This window comes from Anabrus simplex, chromosome 2, assembly GCF_040414725.1.
Source record: "Anabrus simplex isolate iqAnaSimp1 chromosome 2, ASM4041472v1, whole genome shotgun sequence".
Taxonomy (NCBI): domain Eukaryota; kingdom Metazoa; phylum Arthropoda; class Insecta; order Orthoptera; family Tettigoniidae; genus Anabrus; species Anabrus simplex.
The window spans coordinates 669,906,469-669,932,157 of NC_090266.1; the positions used below are offsets into that span (position 1 = coordinate 669,906,469).

Here is a 25,689-nt window from a genome sequence, read left to right on the forward strand (position 1 = left end):
CATCCTGGAAAGAGCTAGGGAATAACAGCCAGATGCTAGAAATAATAACTAAGATATTTAGCAAAATCTTTGATGGCAGAAATATTTAAAGATGTTGGCAAGAAGGAGTAATTTGCCCCATATATAAAAGAACGGGGGAAATTTCGAACACGAATAACTATAAGGGTATCACCTTGTTGGATACACTCGGTAAGATTTACACCGGTATTTTAGCAAAAAGAATTATGAAATGGGCAGAAGATTACTCTATACTCTGTGTACTAGTCAGGATTTAGAAAGGAATGGGAACTACAGATAATATATTTATAATGAAAACAATTATAGATAAATTCATAAGGAAGAAAGGAGATAGATTATACATTGCAGCAATAGATCTGCAAAAAGCTTTTGATTCGGTTAGCAGACGGGCTGTCGTTGCGAAGCTGGCTGGAATAGGGATTTCAAATAAAATTATTAAAGCCACAGAAGAATTATATGCAGAAGTGATATGGTCGATTAAAGTTAAGGGAGATTTTTTCTGCTTTACGTCGCACCGACACAGATAGGTCTTATGGCGACGATGGGACAGGGAAGGGAAGGGCTAGGAGTGGGAAGGAAGCGGCCGTGGCCTTAATTAAGGTACAGCCCCAGCATTTGCCTGGTGTGAAAATGGGAAACCACGGAAAACCATTTTCAGGGCTGCCGACAGTGGGGTTCGAACCAACTATCTCCCGAATACTGGATACTGGCCGCACTTAAGCGACTGCAGCTATCGAGCTCGGTTAAGGGAGATCTAGTGGTAGGCAGGATACACTGGTATATCGAATTTCAGCAGGGATGTAAATTATCACCAATATTGTTTTTACTTTTTATTAATGATGTAATGGACTGTCAGGGGAAGGAGGTTAAGAAAAGTCCCTGCTTAAATAACAAAGAAATTCCTGGCCTAGTTTTCGCAGACGACTTCCTCCTGCTCTCACTAACAACAGCCGGCATGCAAAACAGTCGTGAGAAAACGGCTGAATACTGCAGTGCATGGAATTTGAAAATAGATATCAAGAAAACAAAAATAATGGTTTGTAAAAGAGGATATACATCAAAGAGAAACGAAAGGCTCTGGTGGTTAGGTGTAGAACTAGAAGTTGTAAATGAATTAGAATATCTAGGAATCCTAACAACATCGAATGGGATGTGGAAGGAACAAATAAAACGTGCCAAATTGAAAGGATTGGCCGCCCTATCAAGTTCAATGTCTCTACAGAGGAAGATGCCAAATATGGAATACAAGCTGCGCAAAATAGTTTAAATGCTCTTGTGATATCAAGAACACTATACGGTGCAGAAATATGGGGTATCGAAGTAGACAAAAAAGAATGAGATGTAATTAGTAACAAATTCTGTAAAATAATAATGGGTCTACCAGAATGCACAGCAAATAGTGGAGCTAGAAGACTATGTGAAGATATCAGCATCCAAGCAGATACAAGCAGGAAAGTAGTAAAATATTGGTTAAGATTAAGACGGGGGAGATGGGAGGGAAATATTAAACCTAGCATACCAACATCAGATGAAACACCTAGATGATGGTTATTGGGTGTCTAAAGTTAAAAGTGTGTTAGAATAGGAATGGGAGAATACTGGGATGAAGAGATGCACAGTAAAAAGAAGAGGTTCACCAAAAGGTAACGATTACCGTGGGGAACATGGAGAAACAAATGATTAGGGCAGAATGTGAAACCAAGAGAACACTATTAGAATTTTGTGGAATTATTCAAAATATGTCATTAAGGAAATATAGACTCCCAAATAGAGAGCTAAGGGGTGGGGTGGGGTGGGGTGGGGTGGGGTGGGGTGTGGTGTGGTGGCTAATGGGGATATATAAAAATAAGGACCTGAGAGAGAAACATAATGAAAATCATTGTTCAGTCTGTGGAGAAATAATGGAAGGGGCTCATCTATTGAGGGTATGTAGGGGAACTGATGGACTGAGAACTAAATATTTTGGTGATGAATATAAATCAAAAGTAGAAAGAGAGAAGGAATTTTATACAACAGCTGAATTGTTAAATAAAGCATGGATCACTCCAGGACGAATAGCAGCTTTTTGTATTTTAAGACGTATGTGGCAGAAGGAAATGAAGAGAGATTAGCATTAACTAAAAGTATTGCTACTGTTAAACAAATACTTGCATCAGAAATAGTAAAGGTAAGATACATGGTGACATTTAAGCAAGCATTGGAATAGTGTGATACACCTGGAAACGTTCCTGAAATGCCTGTGAAGGCGCTTTTGTGTCTTGCCTGAAAAGGTTTGACATAATATGTAGTATCTGCTCAAAAGTGGACATTTACAATTATTTAAATTAATTCTGCTGTGAAGTATAAGTGTGTGTGTTTTGTTTGCCGCAAGGTGAGCATTTAAATTGTATGTTTGATAATGATCATTTTTGTTTTAAGTTAAGTGTATAAATAAGCTAAGGTAAGATACATGTTTTCCTAGACAATATAGCATTGCTAACGTCTAGGACAAAACAAAGTATATTTAGTATAGTTAAACAAATAGAAGAGGAAAATGTAAAATGTAAGGCATGTATCAAATTGAACAAATTATAATGAAAGAGTGCTCTCTCCTTTAATTCCGGGGATGGGCGTACTCCTATGCTTTCATTCATTCATTCATTCATTCATTCATTCATTCATTCATTCATGATTAACCTAATTTCACCTCACTATATGTCTTCAACACCGCGAATAGAGGGAGCGTAGACGATGATCTAATTTTTATCATACGCGTTATTATTGCTGCTGCTGAGGAGACCATTTCATCTCTTTCTGGGACTGCTCGACGGAAACTCATTCCTTGGTTGAACGAAGAAATTACAGCAGCCATAAAAGGACGACGTCGCGCTCATAAACGCTATCGTATGCAGCCTACTGTGGTCAACTTTGGCAACATTATAAAACACCGCGGTAAGGCGCGAGTTCTTATTCGGCAGAGTATGAAAACTTAATGTGAAAGGTGTGTCTTCTATGACGTCACATACACAGTCATCGCAAGCGTGGATTAAATTTAGACGCATTTCGGGTGTACAAGGACCATCCTCAGTACCGGGAATTTCCATTGCAGGCAGTATCGTAGCTACCACTGTGAGTGGGGACGCAGATGAAGAATACACCCACGGTATCCTCTGCCTGTCGTAAGAGGCAACTAAAAGGGCAAGACCCCCTGCGGGCGCGGGACGCAGATGTGGAATACACCACCGGTATCGCCTGCCTGTCGTAAGAGGTGGGTAAAAGGGGCAACTGTAGCGCGGACATGGATTGCGGCTTGGTATCATGTGTTGGACGCCCTGTGGATGGGAGAGGCTGAATACATTCACAGGTAGTACCTGCCTGTCGTAGAAGGCGACTGAAAGGGTCATGTGGCCATCGGTCCCTTTTTTAGAGTTAGTTGTAGACCGGTTCAAAATTCTTGATGTGCGTGCTGCTCGGAAATGGGCCTCTTTCGTGTGCGATTACGCTCGAAAGCCCGCTTGTGACCACCCAGGAAACTTGCGGGTGAAAGCGCCATATACCCGTGCAGTAGTATCCGCCTGACAACATAGGTCCCCGCACAGCCGAATGCCTGGACATATTATTATTGTTTTGTATTTTTTCTCTATTTATTACTGTACACGCTATGGGGTACATGCTGTTGGCGGGTGACTGGAGGAAGGGAGCCCTGGTGCTCATTGCCTCAGTCATTCCATATTAGGCATCGTCCAACATCGAACCGCGGGCAATACCTGCTACGACCAGGTGGGTATTGCCTTGGCTGCTTGGTTCGGCTACAGAGGCCCCTCATCGGAGTCGGTGGCATTCGGGGAGGATGATTTCGGGCATGGCGTCGAAAGAACTTCCGCCTGCCTTCTCGGGTAGTTTGCTACCCAAGTCTTAACATTTGATTCCTAAGGAGGGCAACCCCTTCGGAACAAGCGTAGCGTATTAGTCTGAGTTCCAGCTTCCCTAGTTTCCTGGTTGCTAGCAGAACCGATGGGCAAGATTTCAGGCTGGTCAAATCGATCCTCTTCAGTCGACAGATCGAAGGTGTATACGGCTAACTTTAGGATCTTAAAAAATGCGCAATGGTGGTTTGCTTCTTAAGACGAGCACTGCGCTCCAAGCAGATCGGTTGCTTAAGTGCGGCCAATTTGGCGAAATCCCCGTCAAAGTGGAAGAGCAGAAAACCTTGAATCTGGTTCGTGGAGTTATCTGCCACCATGATCTCGCTCTGAATACTGACGATGAATTGATGGAAGACATGAAGCACCGTGGCGTGACACACGTGCGGCGCATCATGCGCAAAGTTAACGGTGAAAACGTTGACACGGATGCGTTCATAGTCTCCTTCACATTGCCAGTGTTGCGAGATAAAGCCAAGGTAACAACCTATCGTTCCGATGTGAGGCCGTACATCCCGCCTCCTACGCGATGCTATCAATGTCAGAGATTTGGACACATGGTATCTCGTTCGAATCTATCTGTGTGTGGTACGTTTAGAAGAGAAGCTCATGGCGCGGAAGAGTGCATAACTCCATATAGGTGTGCTAACTGCCCTGGTCTTCATTCTCCTCGAGATCAGAACGGTCCGGTATACCTATGTGAGAAGAAGATCCAGGAGATCCAGACGCTGGATGGTCTTTCCTACCAGGAAGTGCGCCGTAAGTTTTATTCTCTGAATGCACCGGCCAAGACACTAGACTTCAGTATGATAATACAGTTTCTCCCAGGTTTGTAAATTACAACTGAAACACCTTCCCAGAAGATTGCTGCACCAATGGTGTCACTTGCTCCTGTGAGCAACGCGGCAAAGAGAAAAAGCGCGAAGGCGGGTTCATCCTAGCCTTCGACCACAAACAAGCCTGTGCTGGCTAAGAAACCTACGCTGGCACACCAGGGGAAGACAACGTCGTCTTTCCTCACGAGTTCGGCGAAAGCCGCGCCTAAGTCGGCGGAGGCGGCATCGTCGACCAGGTCTGGGAAATTACTTCCCAGCCCTTCTAAACAAGAATCTACGGCGGGAACGAAGAGCGTTCGTATAAAGCGTTCTTTCGCCTCTCCTACAAATGGTATCTCACGCCCTCCACCCGGAGGTTCTGAGTCTGCGCCAGACGGTTTTCCTCCTGGAATACCTGCGCGCTTCCCTCGTAGGAAGAAACCCCGCCCCCGGAATACGTCGAAGAAGTTCAAGGCATGCGTCGCCTCATCTGGTGATGAGGTGATGCACACGGAGCATTTATCTCCATCTTCGGATGGGGATGTGAGTTAGGTTACATAGCATCTCCCTGCTTCTAACCTAAACCTCAGAAGTCCACACCAACACTATTGCACTGTTACAATGGAATTATAACGGTTATGATAGGCATCTTGCTGAGCTGCGCCAGCTCATTAGTGAGTTCGACGAGTATAGTCTGCATTCAGGACATAAATCTCAGACCAGGTCTTCATACGGTCTTGAGAAATTTTCGACTATACTTGACAGAACGTCATTCCGGGCTTCCGGTGGCGTAAGCATTTTTTTCCGTTCAGATACCTACTGCGAAGAGGTTCTACTAAGAACCACGCTCGAGGCTGTAGCAGTTCGCGTTCATAGCAACAGTGTGTAATGTTTATTTTCCACCAGGCCAGCCTCTTAATATGAATGATGCCAATTATCTTATGGGTCAGCTTCACATCCCTATATGGGACTCTGAAGCACCTTGCCCCAGGGAAAGGGAGTTGGAAACATTAGTAAGAGAGCTGGATTTATGCATTTTAAATACAAGAGAACCAACTCATTTCAGTGTACCTTACGGCACATACTCTCGCATAGACGTAAGTCTATGCAGCCGAACGTTGCTTCCGCTGTTTCGGTGGAATACACTCGATGATCTTTGAGACAGTGACCATTTTCCCGTTGTTCTTACTTTGTTGAAACAAAAATCCGTCGAGGCTCCTCCTCGATGGATTCTTAAACATGCTGAATTTCATACCACTAACTGTTTTTAACGACGTGACCAGGCGATGTAACATACAACACAAGTTATTCTTGCTGCTGCTGAGGAGTCCATTCAATCGTTTTCAGGGACTTCTCGCCGAAAAATCGTTCCTTGGTGGAACGAAGAATTTGCAGCAACTATGAAAGAACGCCGTCGCGCTCATAAACGCTATCGTATTGTGGGCAGTTTGGTGACATTTAAGAAACTCCGTGCCAAGGCGCGAGTTCTTATCCGACAGAGTGAGAAAGCTTCGTGGGAGAGATGTTTGTGGTATATGACGCCACATACTCCGTCATCTCAAGTGTGGACTAAACTTAGACGTATTTCGGCCAAGGATCATATTCTGTACCGGGAATTTCCATTGCAGGCAGTACCGTCACTGATCCGCTCTCGATTGCTAACTATCTAGCCAGTCATTTCGTGGATGTGTCTGGCTCCGAGAATTACGATCGTCATTTCCTCGCTCTGAAGCGGGAGGCAGAACGTCCTCATCTTACTTTTAACACTCAAGCTTCAGAGGACTATGACGTGCCCTTTACGCAGTGGTAACTCCGCAGCGCCCTGGCGCTTTGCGCTGGACCAGTGTCCAAAATCAGATGTTGAAACACCTCAGTGAGGACAATCTCTTTTATCTCCGTGTGTTCAACCGAATCTGGATAGAGGGTGGTTTTCCGTCTCAGTGGCGAGTGGGCATAGTCATTCCTGTCCTCAAGGCTGACAAAAATACCAAGTATGCAGGAAGTTATAGACCTATTTGTCTTACTGTTCGTGCAAACTATTTGACAGGATGGTAAATTGCCGACTTGTGTGGTGTCTGGAGAAACAAAGACTTTTACCCGGGTACCAGTGTGGTTTTCGAGCCGCCCACTCGACCACTGACCACCCTGTACGCCTGGAGAGTTCTATCCAGGATACATTTCTCCGCAAACCGCATTTGGTGGCTGTTTTCTTTGACTTAGAAAAGGCTTATGACAGCACATGGCGATATGGCATCCTTTCAGTCCTGCTTCAGTGGATATTCTGAGGTAACTTGCCGGTATTTATTGCGAATTTTTTGTCTCTCTGTCTATTCCGTGTCCGAGTTGGGAGGGCATATTCGCAATACCACGTTCAAGAAAATGTGAGTCCCACAGGGATAGGTTCTTAGTGTCACTCTGTTCGCGATTGCCATAAACGGTATTGTCGCTGCTGCTGGTTCAGCAGTAATACCGTCGCTACATGTGGATGATTTTGCTTTGCATTATAGCTCGGATAATATGGCAGTCGCAGAGCGACAATTACAGCAAGCTATCAAGAGAGTGGAACAGTGGACTTTAGAACATAGCATTCGGTTTTCAGCCGCAAAGACCTCTGTTGTGTACTTTAGTCGGAAGCGCACTCTTCACTCTCATCCTGAGCTTTATTTAGGAAATGTCGCTCTTCCCATAGTTGACATCGATTTCTTGGGCTCCTTTTCGATAGCAAATTATCGCGGGAACCACATGCGCGGCAGTTAAGTGCAATGCACTAAGAAATTTAATATCTTGAAATGTCTTAGCAGCACTAATTGGGGGCTGACCGCACAGTGCTCCTGCGATTTTATAGGGCACATATTGTATCCAGGTTGGACTAAAGCAGTGCATCATACGGATCAGAAATACAATGTGTCGTAGCCAAACAGAATAGCATTTACCACAACTGAGTTAGGTTGTGCAACGGGAGCTTTTCGTATAAGCCTCATTACTAGCCTGCTCGCTGAATCTGGTGTGTCGAATTTACACCTGAGGCGCCAGCAAATTCTTCTGTCCTATGTTACAAATTTGTGACAAATGCCACTTCACTCAAGCGATCCTTGCGTATTCCACAATGGAAACCGTCGCCTGTACGTTGCTTATCGAGCAACGCGGCCGGTTGGAATACGCTTAGATAGCAGTCACAGATTGTTTGATATACCTTCGGTTCCCTGTCTTGTCGGACAACCAAGTGTGGTACCTCCGTGGATAATACGATGACTTGAAATAATCCTGGATTTGCACACTGGCTCGAAAGAGAACACGGACCCTTCGATTTATCGGAGGATTTTCCTGTCCGTTGTTGGCCGATATCCAGGTTCATCCGTCCGGTTCGAGGGCAGAAACGAAGGTGGGCTGTGCGTTCGTTCGTTCGTTCGTTGTCGACACTGATAGGTTTCTTTTTGCTCTTCCGGAAACTTGTAGTGTGTACACAGCAGAGCTCTATGCTATCTATGAAGCTCTCCGGTACGCACTGTCCGATGGGCGCCGACACTTTATTCCGTGTACTGACTCCTTGAGCTCGCTACAGTCTATTGATACCTGTTTTCCTCGGCACCCTCTGGTGCAGCGGATCCAGGACCTGCTGGCCGGGTGTTCGGATGCTGGCACCAGAATCACGTTTATGTGGCTCCCAAGTCACATGGGTGTAGATTGAAACGAGTAAGCAGATAAGGCTGCCAAGGAGGCGTTTACACCGCCCCCGTTGCCTTACAAGATTCCAGCAAGTGATATTCGCTCTCAGCTTAGATATTTGGTTATGTCCCATTGGGAGATGGAGTGGCAGGCCACTCCACTTCCAAATAAGCTGAGAGCGATAAAAAGATACGAGGGTATGGAGGACTTCCCTTCGGGCTTCTCGGAGGGAAGCAGTGGTATTATGTCGTCTTCGTTTCGGCCACGGTATAGTAACGCACTCCTATTTACTGAAAGGAGAACCCCCTCCAGTGTGTACTTGCGGCGATCATCTTACCGTGGTATACATCCTTACGGAGTGCGTGGACCTGGTCGATCTGCGCCGTAGTCTAAAACTCCCGAGTACCATATCGCTGATCCTGCGAGAGGACGAGCAGTTAGCAGTCCTCGTCATCCGTTTTATGAGTCAGAGTGGTCTTTTTTTAGTGTGTAATAATGTCCTTTCTCTTAGTGTATTTCTGTTAACTGCGCTTTTATCCCATTGACTCTATTTTAGTTCGTGTTTGCGTATTTTAATGCGTTATTTTAACTTCTAACCTGATTTATATATATCTGTACTTCCAGGCAGTGCCTTATTCCATTGTCACCTGTATTTTCTATAATTTTATTCGAAAACAAGGCATTGTGAATTAAATCCACTGATTGTTTTAATCTCATAACCATTTTTCATCACCATTGATTTTAAACTGTAGTCAGTGGATACATTTCAACATTTGAATTATCATATCATGTCGTCATCTCGTACCATTAGAGGCCGATGACCTTAGATGTTAGGCCCTTTTAAACAGCGAGCATCATCATCATTATCAGTATCGTTGCTAATCACCTAGTAAGTCATTTCGGGGATATGTCTGTTTCCTGGAATTATCATCCTGATTTCCTGGCACTGAAGCGGGAGGCAGAACACCATCAGAGTTTTGCCACTCAAGCTTCAGAGGTTTATAACGTGCCGTTTACGGAATGGGAACTCAGCAGCGCATTTGCGCTTTGCAAGGACACTGCTCCTGGACCAGATAATGTTAATAACCAGATGTTTAAACATGTCAGCGAGGGTAGCCTCTTTTTATCTTCTTGGGGTTTTCAACCGAATATGAATAGAGGGTGGGTTTCCGTCACAGTGGGAAGAGGGAATGATTTCTCTCCTCAAGACTGACAAAGGTCCAAAGTATGCAGGAAGCTACAGACCTACGTGTTTTACTAACTGTGTGTGTAAACTGTTTGAGAGTATGGTGAAGCGTCGACTTGCGTAATGTTTGGAGACAGAGGACTCCTGTCCGAGTACCAGTGTGGTTTTCGAGCTATCTGCTCCGCTACTGACCACTTGGTACGCCTGGAGAGTTCTATCCAGCATTTGGTGGCTGTTTTCTTTGATTTAGAAAAGGCCTATGACATCAAATGGCGATATGGCATTCTTTCAATCCTGTATCAATGGAAATTCTGGGGTAAATTGTCAGTTTTATTGCTATTTTTTGTCCCTCTGTGTATTGCGTGTCCTAGTAAGGAAGGAATATGTGCAAAATCATCTTCAGGACAATGGAGTCCCACAGGGATGGGTTCTCAGTGTGATTCTGTTCGCGATTGCCGTAAACGGTATTGTCGCTGCTGCTGGTTTAGCAGTAGTACCGTCGCTATAATATGTGGACGATTTTGCTGTGCGTTATTGTTCACAAAGTATGGCTGTCGCACAGCGAGAAGTACACCAAGCTGTTAGGAGAGAGGACCAGTGGACCTAGAATATGGCTTTTGGTTTTCAACTGCAAAGACTTCTGATGGAAGCGGCCTCTTCACTTCCATCCCGAGCTTTATTATTTTAGTTGATACCGACTTCTTAGACTCCTCGTGGAAGTCACGTGTGCGTCAATTAACTCAAATACGCTAAGAATATGAATATTTTGAAGTTTCTTTCTGGCAGTGCGTTGGGGACAGACTTCACGGTGCTCCTACGATTTTATAATTCATATAGTTTATCCATATTAGACTACGGCAGTGCAGCATATGAATCAGCAAGGCAAGGCGTCCTTGTGGAACTGAATAGCATCCACCACAGCTGAGTTATTACGTTGGCAACGGGGGTATTCCGTACTAACCTCATTGCTAGCCTGCCTGCTGAATCTAAGTATACCGCCTCTACACCTGAGGCATCAACAAACTTTGTTGTACCTGGCTGAGTGGCTCAGACGGTTGAGGCGCTGGCCTTCTGAGCCCAACTTGTTAGGCTCGATCCTGACTCAAACCGGTGGTATTTGAACGTGCTCAAATACGTCAGCCTCGTATCGGTAGATTTACTGGCACGTAAAAGAACTGCGGGACTAAATTCCGGCATCACCCACTGTGGGTGCGGGATGCAAATGAAGAATACACCCACGGTATCCCCTGCCTGTTGTAAGATGCGACTAGCAGGGACTCTCAACTTGGGAGCGTAGGTTGGCGACCACGGGGCCCTTAGCCGAGTCCTGACATTACTACTTCTTACTTGTGCCAGGCTCCTCACTTTCATCTATCCTGTTCGACCTCCCTTGGTCAACTCTTTTTCTTTTCCGACCCGATGGTGTTAGAACATTCGAGGCCTAGGGATTCTTTTATTTTCACACCCGTCGTGGCCCTTGTCTTTCTTCGTTCGTTACCTAATTTTTCAATGTGACGGATCCCTTGTTTTCTCTCTGCCTACCCCCTGTGGGTGGGGGACGCAGATGTAGAATACACCCACGGTATCCCTCGCCTGTCGTAAGAGGCGACTAACAGGGGCGACCAAGGGATGATTGAATCAGAACCATGAAACTGCTTGTGATTAGTATCATCACGCGGGGAACACCACGAGTTGCCTTTACTTGCGAGTAGTACCACTATGTTAGGTACTCAATAGTTTTGTGATTAGTAGCAATAGTGTGTGGCTCACTATGGGTTTACAGTACCCGTGATTAGTAGCCTACCACTATATGCGGAACGCCACTGGCTTACGTTGCCTGGGATTAGCACTGTATGAGCGACACTGTGGATCTGCATTGCCTATGATTAGTACCCACTATGTGAGGAACACCACGGGATAGTACGAGTCCCTATGATTAGTATACCTATTTGAGGAACACCATGAGTTTGCAGTGTTCTCCCTAGGACCTTTTTAATGGGCGCACCGCCCGGCTGTTTCTACAGACCGCCCGACTAACATAACCTAGATGTGTGCTGGTTACATAATATGAACACATATTTGAGTCATTAGTTGTTTCGAATTAAAATATAAATACTGTTGAACTGTTTATTTAAATGATAAAAATTCATCGCTGTCAGCATAAATACATTGGAGTTTAAGTGTTTTGCTTGATGATCACGTAGCGTTGTGCGTGAGCGGCTCTTGGAACATCGTGGAATCTCATGCGAGCACTCGGCTCGATTCCGTATGACGTCACAACCCCGCACGGCACACCACAGCAATGGTGTGGCCAAGCCCGATGATACGCGATTATGAACGAGCAGTAGGACACTAGACGTTCAAAATTCTCTGTTAATACTTGAATTATTAACGATTATATAACAAAAAAATGAAATGGCGTATGGCTTTTAGTGCCGGGAGTGTCCGAGGACAAGTTCGGCTCGCCAGTTGCAGGTCTTTTGATTTGACTCCCGTAGGCGACCTGCGCGTCATGATGAGGATGAAATTATGATGAAGACGACACATACAACCAGCCCCCGTGTCAGCAGAATGAACCAATTGTGGTTAAAATACCCGACCCTGCCGGGAATCGAACACGGGACCCCTGTGGCCAAAGGCCAGCACGCTAACCATTTAGTCATGGAGCCGGACGATTATATAACAAATTCCATGCAATACAAATGGAAGAAATACACCGTATAATATTGGCCAGTATCGTTCTAAAACACAAAACTCTAACTACATTCTCTCAATATAGAAATACATTTACGAAACAATTGGAGAGGATTGTCTGTTGCAGCAGCATTATTAAGTCATGCATCCTAACGTGATGCTTGGTACCGTCATCCTCCCAGTCAACTTGAAGTCATTAACAATGTTATACTAATAATAATAATAATAATGTTGTCTTTACGTTTCAGTAACTACTTTGGACGGTTTTCGGAGATCCCTAGGTGCCGGAATTGTGTCCCGCAGGAGTTCTCTTACGTGCCAGTAAATCTACCGAGGCTGACTTATTTGAGCACCTTGAAATACTGCCGGGCTGAGTCAGGATCGAACCTGCCAATTAGGGGTCAGAAGGCCAGCTCGTCAACCGTCTGAGCCACTCAGCTGGGCAACAATATCACTAGCAGCTACAGAGAAATTACTGACATTCAGTTCTTTAGTACTTAATTTCGTGAAGTGGTAAGGTGAATACCACACTAATGTTTAATGAGATTATCGTAAATTAAGATTTAACAGAGTTTGGTGTTATGTTCATTATTTTATTCTTGATTTCTTTCTTAAAGGGACTTAGAAGAGTACATGTTTGACTAGATTTCCTGTTCATTTTGAGAACACAAAATTTGGCGTCAAAAACACGAAGAAATGAAACAGGCAGTTCAGATCAGCTACTTCGCGTATATTGAACCATAATATCATTGTCTTGGAGTCATTAAGTGCTATTTTAAACACACGTCCTTCGTTATATCACGATTTCATTCCCGCTAGTTTCGTTGTTACAAGTAATATTACGAACGGTCAGAGATACCGACGCATATTCCCATGGACTCGATTCCGGAGCAATGACCATTTCCAGGCATAGGACTCAACTCTAGACAGACTTTCTCGACTCAACTCCATCGCTAGCTCATCACAACGTTTTACCAAACATTTGGTATTACCAAATACTTTAATACAGTATTTGGTATTGCGCATTTGCTACGGCAGACATTTTGATGGAAAATATCGATTTAAAATCGAATATGAAACACAGGAATCGATAGAGTATGTATTAGTGTTCAGTGTCACCAACTTAGATGTTTTCGAAGCAAATCTGTTTGTTCGGTGTTCTTTCAGTTTAACATTTACTACTGCAAACATTGGACTTCAGTTGATTTATAGTTCCGATTTAATTACATTTTAACTATTGTTAATATCAGTGTTTTCAACTTGTGTTTACTTTCTAATTCATCAGGAATATTGCTAGTACTTTCAATTTCTGGAGGGAATTAGCTAATTTGAACTGCCTGTTTCATTTCTTCGTGTTTTTGACGCCAAATTTTGTGTTCTCAAAATGAGCAGGAAATCTAGTCAAACATGTACTCCTCTAAGTTTCTTTAAGAAAGAACCTAGCAAAAGTAATATTTCAACACCAGATGAGATTTCCGAAAAAGGCATTGCTGAGGCCGGCTCATCTGATGAAGTGGAAAGTGTTCAAAATGAAAAACCACAAGTGAAACATTCTTCTAAACACCGCATATCGGGCTTCAGCAGTGACTGGTTTAAGCAATTTACGTGGTTAGTTGTGAAAGAAAATGATATTTTATGTTCCACGTGTATAAAATATTCATTGAAGAAACCGACAAAAGAAGGAAGTAACTTGGGTGACTATACCGTGTGCAAGACTTCGAAAGGAGAGTTTCGTTGACCATGAACAAAGGAAGCTGCATACCGATTCTTGCTCAAACTTAAGTGAAAGACGTTCATTTGAAGAAACTTCATTTGGACAAATAGAAACATCAGTTTATATTTTAAACAATAATTTACAGAGAGATGATTTTCTCGGAGCCCTAAGATCAATGTATTGGTTGGCAAAAAATTAACTACCACACTACATTATACGGAAAATTGCTCAGACACTGCGAGGCTATGGGTTGTACACACATAAAACATCTTAATATTGGTGATAATGCTAATTATACTTCAAAAAGAATAATGCAGGAGTTACTTGATGCTATAGCTTCAGAAATTAGATGTGAAATATTAAGGAACATACATTCAGCAGATTATTTTAGCGTTATGTGTGATGAAAATACAGATATTTCCATACTGAAGCAACTTATTGTGTACATAAAATATGTCAACCAACTTAAAAAATAGGTTATTCTTAGCTTTTTGTCAACCTGCAACATCATTGATTGTAAAGCTGAGACCATAACAAATAAACTAATTGAAACCCTCGAAAATTTAGGGTTAAAACTTGTAATTTGGTACGTCTAGGATCTGATGGGGCAGCTGTCATGATTGGTAAGCAGAAGGGAGTAGCAACACTGCTAAGAGAGAAAACAAATAGACTCATGGTAAACTGTCACTGCATAAACCAGAGACTGGCACTTGCTAGTGACCAGGCAGCAGCTGAAGTGCCTTATTTAGTGAAGTTTAACGATATTTTATGACGATTCTTTTTCTTTTTTCAAAATTCCTGAGTCTGGATGGCTGGTTTAACTGAAATGCAGAATATCATGGACAGCCCTCAAATTAAACTAAAAATGGCCAGTGATAGATGGTTGTCTCATGACTGCTGTACAGAGAGGAATGACGTTACAGCTGAAGGCTTAAGCAAGTTCATAAAGACATACAATTCCTTAGCTGCAATTATGATGCTTTCTGATGTCTTAGCTCTTCTTTGCACATTGTCTAGAGCTTGGCAAATACAAGATATTGACTTGAAAGAAATTGAGCCAGTCTTAGAAGCCACAAAACTCAGCGTCTTAGAATTGAAAGACACTCCAGGAAGTCATTTTCAAAGTGTCAGTCATCAGCTTGCTGGTTAAAGGTCGGACTTAAATCACTTAGGGCCGGTATTATAACGAGGGTTTAAACTGAAGATTGAATTAAACTGTAACTTGAGTTTAAACCGATGTTGAGTCTTATAATGGTCGGCCTAAGTAAAACTGAGGTGAAGAAGGAAATATACGATCTTGGTAGCAGTGACTTGCGAGAAAAGATGGCTATCGATAATGTTTTGTTTACGTCTTGTAAGTAAAATGGCGGATAAAAGCAATAAAGGTTGTCCTAGTTTTACTTGTAAGGAAACAGAATTGCTTGCGCAATTAGTGAAGATATATTTATATAGTCCGTGAAACAGTGGCCTTATGAATTCCTTCGAATTTCCCATTTTAATAAACATACTTCGGGAGGCATAAAACCGCAATACTATTAGTAGCTGACTGAGGGTTCTACAGCATGATTTCTGTAATAGAAGGAAGTTACTTTCTTTTCTAAAATTTACACTTTTGACATTCAAACAGTTCAAAAAAAGTTATTTTTACATTCTTACCTTTTCGTTGCATGTTTTATTCTAGCACCAATTTGCTAAAAATAGGGTTATGACAGTCTGTTTTGTAAGCCTTAACCTATTTAAAAACCATTTTTCATTCCATATATGAAAGTGACGTCCCCTTGCTTGGAAAACTCGTTGTGCCCGTGGTCCTTCAATAATTTGAACCATTTCTTCGTCATCGCTTAGTATCTCTTCAAACACCTGAAACATATCTTTGAGATCCATTCGTTATGCCATGTTGTAAGGTTATGTATTCTTAAACTTCAGTTTAAACGGTAGATGAGTGGCAGTAAAATTAATCTCTAGTTAAATATAAGATTAAGTTTTATAATACACGACTAACAGATAAACCGAAGTTTAAACAACCAACAGTTTAAACCTCTATTATAATACCGGCCCTTATTCAGATGTCGATGTTGTGACCTTCAAGACAACAATGCTTGTTTAAATGTCACCGTGTATCTTACTTTTACTATTTTTTGATGCAAGTATTTGTTTAACAGTAGCAATACTTTTAGTTAGTTCTAATCTCTTTTCAACGAAGGTATGGCGGACTTCCCTTCGGGTTCCTCGGAGGGAAGCAGTGGTATTATGTCGTCTTAGGATCGGCCACGATATCCTAACGCATTCCCATCTATTGAAAGGAGAACCCCCTGCGGTGTGCGCTTGCGGCGATCATCTTACCGTGGCACACATCCTTAGGGAGTGCGTGAACCTGGTCGATCTGCGCCGTAGGCTAACACTCCCGAGTACCATCTCCCTCATCCTGCGAGATGACGAGCAGTCAGCAGACCTCGTCATCCGTTTTATGAGGGATAGTGGCCTTTTTCTTTGCGTGTAATAATGTCCTTTTTCTTAGTGTATTTGTGTTAACTGCGCTTTTATCCCTTTGACACTCTTTTAGTTCGTGTTTGCGAATTTTAATGTGTAATTTTAACTTCCGACATGAGTTATATATATCTGTACTTCCAGGCAATGCCTTATTCCATTATCACCTCCATTTTCTATAGTTTTATTAGAAAATGAGGCATTGCGAATTAGATCCACTGGTTGTTTTAATCTCATAATCATTTTTCATCACCATTTATTTTTAACTCTAGTCAGTGGATACATTTTAACATTTTAATTACCATCTCATGTCGTCCATCTCATACATTGGGGGCCGATGACCTTAGATGTTAGGCCCCTCTAAACAACAAGCAGCAGCATCATCATCAGCTTCTGTACTCTTCACGTACTGCTTCATAATTCCGTATTTAATATGTAAAGGGGGCAATAACATACTTTGAGGATCGATGAATGGACGATTTACAATCTCTTTTTTCTCCAGACACGAACTGTTTCCTCTTGGGCCACTCAGACACTAACCATTACTATTCTAACCATTACCATTACACTATTCTGGCCTTTAATTGTATACTGGCCACCACATATATATCAGAAAGAGTTGGGATTGTTCACACATTTTCGCCTCCGAACATCACTGCCACTTGCCATTTTAACACTAACTCACTTATTCACTCAATCGACTTCAAGTGCACGTTGTAACTTGTACACAAAGGCGTGACACACGTTCTCAGATTCTCCTCTCAGGCTACGGAGAAACGCGATCTTGGCGTTTTGACATTGCCTGACATTGCGCATGCGCGAACAGCAACTGTTCTAATTGTTCTTGCGGTGTTCCTGTATGATAACCTACTCCCCTCCAAATCAGAGCACATACAATATTTTCTCTCAGATATGTCCATACCTGGATTCCATACTGTTACCGTGTTTGCGTGGAACAGAGAGGTGAAAGAAGGTGCGGGCATGAATGGTTCTATCTACAACAGTCAAAAGATTAATATAAAACTTTAAATATTAAGGTTATATTTCTTTTGATTTCTTTTCAGATATCAAATTTTAACAAAACAACTCGCTTGGCGACAGAACGAGATATCAGATAGAAAACTAGCTTGTTAGCTTAGATACAAGGTAGAAAAAACCAAGAATGAGCAAAAAGTCTCTAAACAAGGAGAATTTAAACCTCTCAACTTAACAGTGTTACACGAGCGCTAGGGTTCCATTCACCCAGTACTTAAGGAGACAAACCTCCAAATTTCTGTTATCGGATATTCAAAATACACCCTTTTCAGAGCACATTTTGCTCCAAATGTTGCAAGGTACGGCCTTCCAGAGGCACCATTCCATGTTTACACATCTACTATATTAATAGCAAGAGCGTATTTGCTCTAGATTTTTACCTAGAAAACTGCGTTCCAAACCTTTATAACCTTCAACTTTTACATTTATGACCAGAGCATCTTTGCTCAATAAGATTTACACCCTCGGGCTTCTCTAGGCACAACCTACAATTTACAAGACCGTATTAGTTGTCTTTTAAGTTTACCTGGAAGAAATAATACAGGGGTATCGAGTACCCATTCTACCGGGCCTTTGTGGAAAACGGGTTCAATTACTGGCCCAAAACTCAAAAATGTATGGAGGCGGAAACATGCTCTCCTTGAAATCAAAGATTAAAACCCTGCTTGGGCTTGTGGCCCGACGATACAGAGGCTGATCCCAACCTACTGAGGTGGCTAGACGGACAAGTTAAGTTACAAATTACAATAGTGGAAACAGTTACAACACGTAGTCACCTCAAGATTAAATTGAAGGGGAATTCGAGAGGGTAACACACACACTATCCCCTGTTTTTAGTTGAGTGCTATAGGCTAGTTGAATTTTTACACGAGAAGAAAGAAAAATTTACATTTTCGGAATTTTACAGTTGCATTATTAAAGATTGGGAACTTTCCCCTCGAGTTAGCTTGCAAGGACTCTAACTAGGTTATAGAAAAATGGTGGCCATACCTTAAGCTGATGTACTGCTTGCCGACGAGTGAGGCCTCCGCCTCCTCACTAAACACACACACACACACTCAGAAAGCTTGGCGATCAATAAGACAAGTTAGCTCGAAAAAGCGTCAGCTTTAATACCCGAGAGGAAGTTTCGAGAGGGTTCTGGGCTAAAACCGGACACACCCTCTCTCTTTATTGGTAGATAAGATAGGTACAAGCTAAATATAATTGGCTGAAAAAGAAATGCACAAAATCTCTGATTGGCCAGAATCCAAAGCTGGCGGGATGAGTTAGAAGTGTTGCAAACTTTTGAAGTGTCAAAACCAAAGAAATATAAATTCAGTTTAGAAAACCTATAAATACAACATTTCTTTACATTTTTAGTCGTTCCACTTTACACCAGAGTGCATGACATCAGTTTTCTTTAAATAGAGACATCTATGGAAAAAAGTCCATACTTCTTGAAATAGTTATTGCAAACTTTGTGTGTTAGAGTTCTTCAAGGCGCTTCATTTAAATGCACGGGGTTGGTGTGTACCGGGCAACCAGTCCAAACCTCATTTACAATAACGAAGCTCTATTAGCATAAAAATGAGACGGACTTGTGACAAATATATACGTGATATGAAACAACTAGTATTATTTTTTTACTTATGGACACTAAATGTAACATATCACAGACAGTTACTTTTGCCGGAAAATCTTTGCAGGCCGGTGTTATTTAAAAGAGAGTTGCATTATGTAAAGCTCAGGCACAGAAAATTAATCACAGTTCAAAATAGTTTTTTTCAAATTTTCATCCACTCTGTGGAAACAAACCACCGCGGTGATCTCGAGCTATTAATCTCGTCCAGAAATTAAATGATTATTAAAATTTTAGCGATGTACATTTCTGAAAGTTCACTGTTTATTCAGGATGTCCTTGAAAATAGTTCCAATATTGGAACAAACGTAGGAATAAAGGTCATACAAACATTGATAACAAACCCAATATCTTCGGAGTTACGATCTGCTGCTACTACCATCATTGATCACAATGTCTTTGATCTACTCCTCACAACATGTGACCGCCATCCATTGCAGTGCAGCCTTCCACCTTACGCCACGTGGAATCACGCATTCGTTGGAATGCCCCTGACTATAGCCGGATTGCATCACACAGGTACTGAACACACATTCTCGTCCCCTGTGGGTGGGGGACGCAGACGAAGAATACACCCACGGTATCCCCTGCCTGTCGTATGAGGCGACTAAAAGGGGCGTCCAATGGCTGCTGCGTGTTGAACTATGAGATTTTCTGGGATTAGTACCATCACACAAGGAACACCATGAGTGGTCTGTGTTTTTTGCGATTAGTACCACTTTTTGATGAATACCATGGGTCTGTGAGTTAATCACTGTGGTTTTAAAGTACTCTCGTGTAGTATTCGCTACTATGATGGAGGCTCCCCTCTGTCCGGGTTCGGTTGGAACACCCCAAGCAGATAAAGGGAGGCTATCATCGCTGGGGCGTTTCGGCATCTTGTTGTGGGCGTTATGGGTCTACGTTTCGAGGAACACCACGGGTCTGGGCGTTGTCTGTGATGAGTACCACTATACGAGAGACTCCATGTATCTGCGTTGCCTGTGATAGTATCCACTATGTAAGGAACACCACGGGTAGTACAGGTCCCCGTGATTAGTACCACTATGTGAGGAACACCATGGATTTGCGTTGCCTATGAGTGGCGCCATTATGTGAGGAACACCGTAGGTCTACGTTACTTGTGATTAGTACCGCTACATGAGAAATGCCATGGTTCTACTTTACTAGCGGTAAGTACCATTATGAGGGGCCATTGGCCTGGATCCCCTTTAGAAAACAGGCTTCATCGATTCAGGCCTGTGCTTTGGAAGCAGTTCCTTGGTCAGTATATACCATTGTTTTAAGTTAGTGTACGGGAAGGTGGGGCATTGTGGGCCGTATCCACCGATTGTTTTTTAAGTTCAAAAGCATTGTTCACCGTCTTTTTTAAATTCTAGTCAGTGGATTGATCTTGGAATTATTTTTAACTTTTAATATTGTGAGTTGGATCCGTTGATTATTTTACATTCATATTAATCCATTTATTCCTCATCACCAAGTTTTGAATTCTGGTCAGCACCTTGCTGCATATCGAATTATTATTACTTTTAGTCTCATTCCGTACCATTAGGGGCAGATGACCTAGATGTTGGGCCCTTCAAACAACAATCATCATCGTAGTGTATCTACCTCATTTATGGGGACCGCATACACCATGATCTATACATGTCCGCAAAGCCAAAAATATAACGGTTTAAGGTCAGGCGAACGGGCACTCCAAGGATTGGCCCTCCCGGACCAATCCATCGCTCATGGAAAATCCGTGCTAGGTGTCGCCTAACCCTACGATGAAAATGGGCCGGTGGCCCATCATAAGGCCATAATACAACACGCTAGTAGGTTTATGACCAGTGTTTAGGTAGGAACATTTTTCCGTATTTTGTAGCATACGACCCTCCATAAATAATTATTGGAACATCGTGATATTTGGTAGTAGTGATAGCGGACTGTAACTCCGAAGATATTACGTTTGTGACCAATTTTCATGTTTGTTGCCTGGTGCCTCCTCTGTAAATATTGGAACATTTTCAAGGACAGCCTGCATAGCGTTCCAACAAAATCATTTGCCACAATGCGCAAGTTAATCTATTAATGCTCCTCAATCACACAAAGATAAAAGGTACAAAATAACTTACCCCTTTACTGCAAATTTGGCAGAAGCCTATGCTTCCATTGGCAGTGAAGTTGGGATCTCCAGCGATTCATTGCTTCAGCCAGCAAGGCTTGGAAGATTTTTCTTTAGGCATTGCGGAACACGCTTATTCAAAGTAGATCTCAACACGATCCCAAAACTAGTGATGGGCAACGCTCTTGCTTGGTACTCTTGAGACTGACGTCAGAGATCTCGAGACCAATTCTCCTGTGCTGCGATCAGTGCGAGCGTAAGTTCCATTCTGTACCATCAGCGTTCTCATATAGAAACGTGTGTGCCAGTACATTTTATCAGAAACACATAAATGTACTGCATGTTCAACTATGAGCCCCTTAATACCATTGACGAAAGTGAAAACATCATGTCAGTATCTTAAACGGTTCAAGAGTTATTTGCGCCGGGCTGAGTGGCTCAGACGGTTAAGGCGCTGGCCTTTTGACCCCAACGTGGCAGGTTCGATCCTGGCTCAGTCCGGTGGTATTTGAAGGTGCTCAGATACGTCAGCCTCGTGTCGGTAGATTTACTGGCACGTAAAAGAACTCCAGCGGGACTAAATTCCGGCACCTCGGCGTCTCCGAAGACCGAAAAAGTAGTTAGTGGGACGTAAAGCAAATAACATTATTATTATTATTATTATTATTATTATTATTATTATTATTATTATTATTATTATTATTATTATTATTATTATTAGAGTTATTTGTGGCCGACATCACAGCAGAATAACCCTGCATAATTTGTGAACTACTGTAGATAAGATGTACACCTGCCTGGATACCTCGCAACTGTTGTGGACAGGATGGCTTCTTGTGATGCAGGCCGGGCCTGGAGGTGTTCCCTGTGCGATTCCCATTCAGTGATATTATGTGTTTGTAAGTGCCGAATCATCCCTGAAGTATTTCTACTGACGTATTGTACTACTTTTGAATAATCGCAGCGGGCTTTGCTTTGCTATATGGCATCGCTTCAGAATAACCTGCATCCACGACTTACGTTTAGGACATCGTCTTAAAGTTGTCAGATACAACTACACATTTCACCATCATATAGCGAAGTATCTAATTATGACGCCAATACTCTATAACATTGTAAGGAATTATTTCCTTCGTCACCAAAATGTCGGTAAACACAGGCAATAGTCATATGATATTGAATGTGTGGTCTGATAACGATGTACACCTACCTGTCGAAGGAATTGGAGTAAACTGAGGCAATTTAGATTACACGTTACACTCATGCGTAATGGTGGTTGCATATGCAGCAAGGCGCATCGTGCCCTGTCTCGATTTCGAATAATGCACGCCTCTAGTATCCAGGTAGGTGTACCTACAGTAGCCGTAAGTTTCTGTACTTACCGCTGCATACAATGCCATACTGCGTATCCTTTGTTATACTGCGTCTCCTTTATAATTATGTTATACTGCGTCAAAATATACCTCGATAGAAATGAAAGAAATGAACGCCGTAGTCACCTGTTGAAACGTATTTGCAGAATAGAAAAGGCCCGTGGTTGGCTATTCGCATACTCGGCACAAACAACATTCAGCTCTGTCTACCTGTAGGCCTACGACACGCTGCTCGCCACACAATGCGGGGACAACACTCTTGAGATCTCTCTAAATTTCTTGCGAGAAACAGTGCCTGCTCTAGTCTCGACAAACCTCGAGACCCCGTCTCAGACTGCCAATCACTACCCAAGACAAAGCGTTCAACGCAATTCGCAGCGAGGAGGAGGTACGGGATATGAGTGTGTACCGCATAGTTCGACGGTGATTGGTTCTGGCATATCATCTTAAGCGGTGGTAGGGGTGGAAAACTTAGAGGTAAAATTGTTCCTTATTTGTCCTGAAGGAAATTCTCCAAACGCTATTTCTGGAAACTTCAGAGAAGCTTATTATTGTTAGTGGGGGGGGGGGGGCAGATGTTGGCCGAGCAAGTGGCCGTGCGGTTAGGGTCGCGCAGCTATGAGCTTGCGGGAGATAGTGGGTTCGAACCCCCCCTGTCGGCAGCCCTGAAGATAGTTTTCCGTGGTTTCCGTGGTTTCCCATACCTCAATTAGGGCGACGGCTGCTTCCTTCCCACTCCTAGCCCTCTACTATTACATCGTCACCATAAGACCTATCTGTGTCGGTGCGATGTTAAGCAAGTTGTAAAAAAAAAGAAAAAATACGTTGAGAAACGAGATTATAATTCTGTCGACTACATCACTACGTCGACTACATATAATGCACTGGAAGAAAATTGTCATCTTTGAAAGACTATCTACAGGCATTAAATAGGTGATTATATGTCACAAATAGGCACGAACCCCTGAAATAGGCATGTATAGGTACAGTAAAACCAACAGATTCTTGGTAAAAACAATATCTTAAGACAGATTTATATCTTAAAAGCCTACGTTTTTCTAGTGCGTCTGAATGTTATTGAAGGTGTTGATCATAGGGTCACTCATGGAGCAATAGCACTTTCTGGCCCAATAGCACTTTCTGGCCCATTGAAGAAAGCAATAACAAACTACGTCACTTCTCACCTTGCCTTGCACCCCTCATTTTGGCTGCTCCAGCGATTTTTGCTGTTTTCCTATAATCACATAACCTCTGGTGCTAGTTGAGGATCCAACCAGCCTATGGTTTGATGACCTAACAAACAATTAAAAATGCGGTCCTTCTTTGCTTCTGCATTCACTCCTGTGAGGTACGTCGCATGTCATCTTCGTTATGACGGTGAACTGTCGTCGTTTACGTCGATTCAACTTCATAACTAGATTATAACTAGCGTCGTAAATGTCGTCTTAGCTTCGTTTACTTTTATCCGTCGTTAGTACGTATATACCCGCTTACACCCCGGACGAGTCCCCAAATTTATAGGAAGAATACGTTTTGATACTGTATTCTAAGATAGATCTCACTGAAGCCTTCCTTGAACATTCCATCGTAATGACACACTCCCAAAATGGCTGACAAACAACGAAATAGGTCGTCTCGTCCTACTAACTAGTACATGCACTTGGTTTCTTTTCACTAATAGTTTATTTTCAGTCCTGGTCCGTTGTATCCGAACCCTATAATATGGATGGTTATAACTATACAAATCCTGTCTGTAAATGCCATTGTGTATGGTCAAGTGAATTGTAGATTGTGAAAATAACGTGTCACAAGAGAGCAAGGAAATATGTATCAAAGGTGGTTATTGTAGAGTATAGATCAGAGTTATGTTTCTCCTTGTTATAATGGGACTGACAAGCAGTTTGGCCAAGATTTTCTCCATCTCCAGGAAACACATCAATGCACCGGTATACGAGCAGGTAAGACTACTGTGATTTAATTTGCACCAATTAAAATGCCATTTCACACATAGAAAGCAGGCATTTAACTGGCTTGAACACTACAGCTAGTTTGCACACAGAAGGAACATCACACGGTCCAATTTTGATACAACTTCGTTCGGTGAAGGAGATGAGACAAATGACTCCAGCTAGTCACACAGGTGGATGCTACCGGAACTGGAGGTGGAAATTTGAAAGGTAAATGACGTGGTGAGGAAGGAGGAGATATACATAGTCTGATTTTGAGGCTGTATGCTTCCTGTGACTTAACCGACATCTGACCACGGGATATGTCAGAGCAAAGTGAGGCAAGCAATATAGGATTTAAATTATGAATTGGTTGTAAAACATGATTTAACGATGTGAGTGCAGATAGTGGTGGAAATTTGGTCTGTGTTGGAGGTTGGGTGGTTAGGATTTCGGTTAGTGAGTGATACTTATTAGCTGTGTGTGATTTAGACTCCGTGACAGTTTTACGCAGGTATGGTGGGAGCATGTAGAAACACGTCTAGCCGTCATGAATTAGAGGCAAAGTGGAAGATTGATCTCATTCATAGTTACTGGAACTGTCCTTTAATGTAAGATACGTGCCGGAACTGGGTGTGAACTGATGCGGAGAGAACATTCAAGGCTTGCCTTCAATGTACTAGATTGATTGGTGGTTTTGAAAGGTACTGGGCTCAACGTCGTGGAGGTGCCGTTACTCTTCACCTAGTCGTGGTAACCCTTAGTGGTGAAGATGTTACACCTTGGTTATAAGTGATGGTGAACACACATTCTAAATTTATAGACAAGGCAAGGACACTTGTGCTATAAGTGATAGGCAGACCACGACGTAAGATTAAAGGGTTAGGGTCGTGCAGCTGTAAGCATGCATTCGGGAGATAGTAGGTTCGAACCCCACTGTTGACAGACCTGAAGATGGTTTTCCCATTTCCACACGAGGCAAATGCTGGGGCTGTAACTTAAGTCCACGGTCGCTTCCTTCCCACTTCTAGGCCTTTCCTATTCCATCGTCGCCGTAAGACCTATCTGTGTAGGTGCGACATAAAGCAAATTGTAAAAAAAAAAAGGTGAAAATATTTATTGATC

The 25,689-nt window shown here is 42.6% G+C and overlaps 1 protein-coding gene across 1 annotated transcript in view; it reads left to right on the forward strand.

The window, feature by feature from the left end:
- Positions 1 to 25,689, forward strand: part of Wnk (Wnk kinase) — an 834,378-nt gene that overhangs the window by 97,425 nt on the left and 711,264 nt on the right. The window lies entirely within an intron of this gene.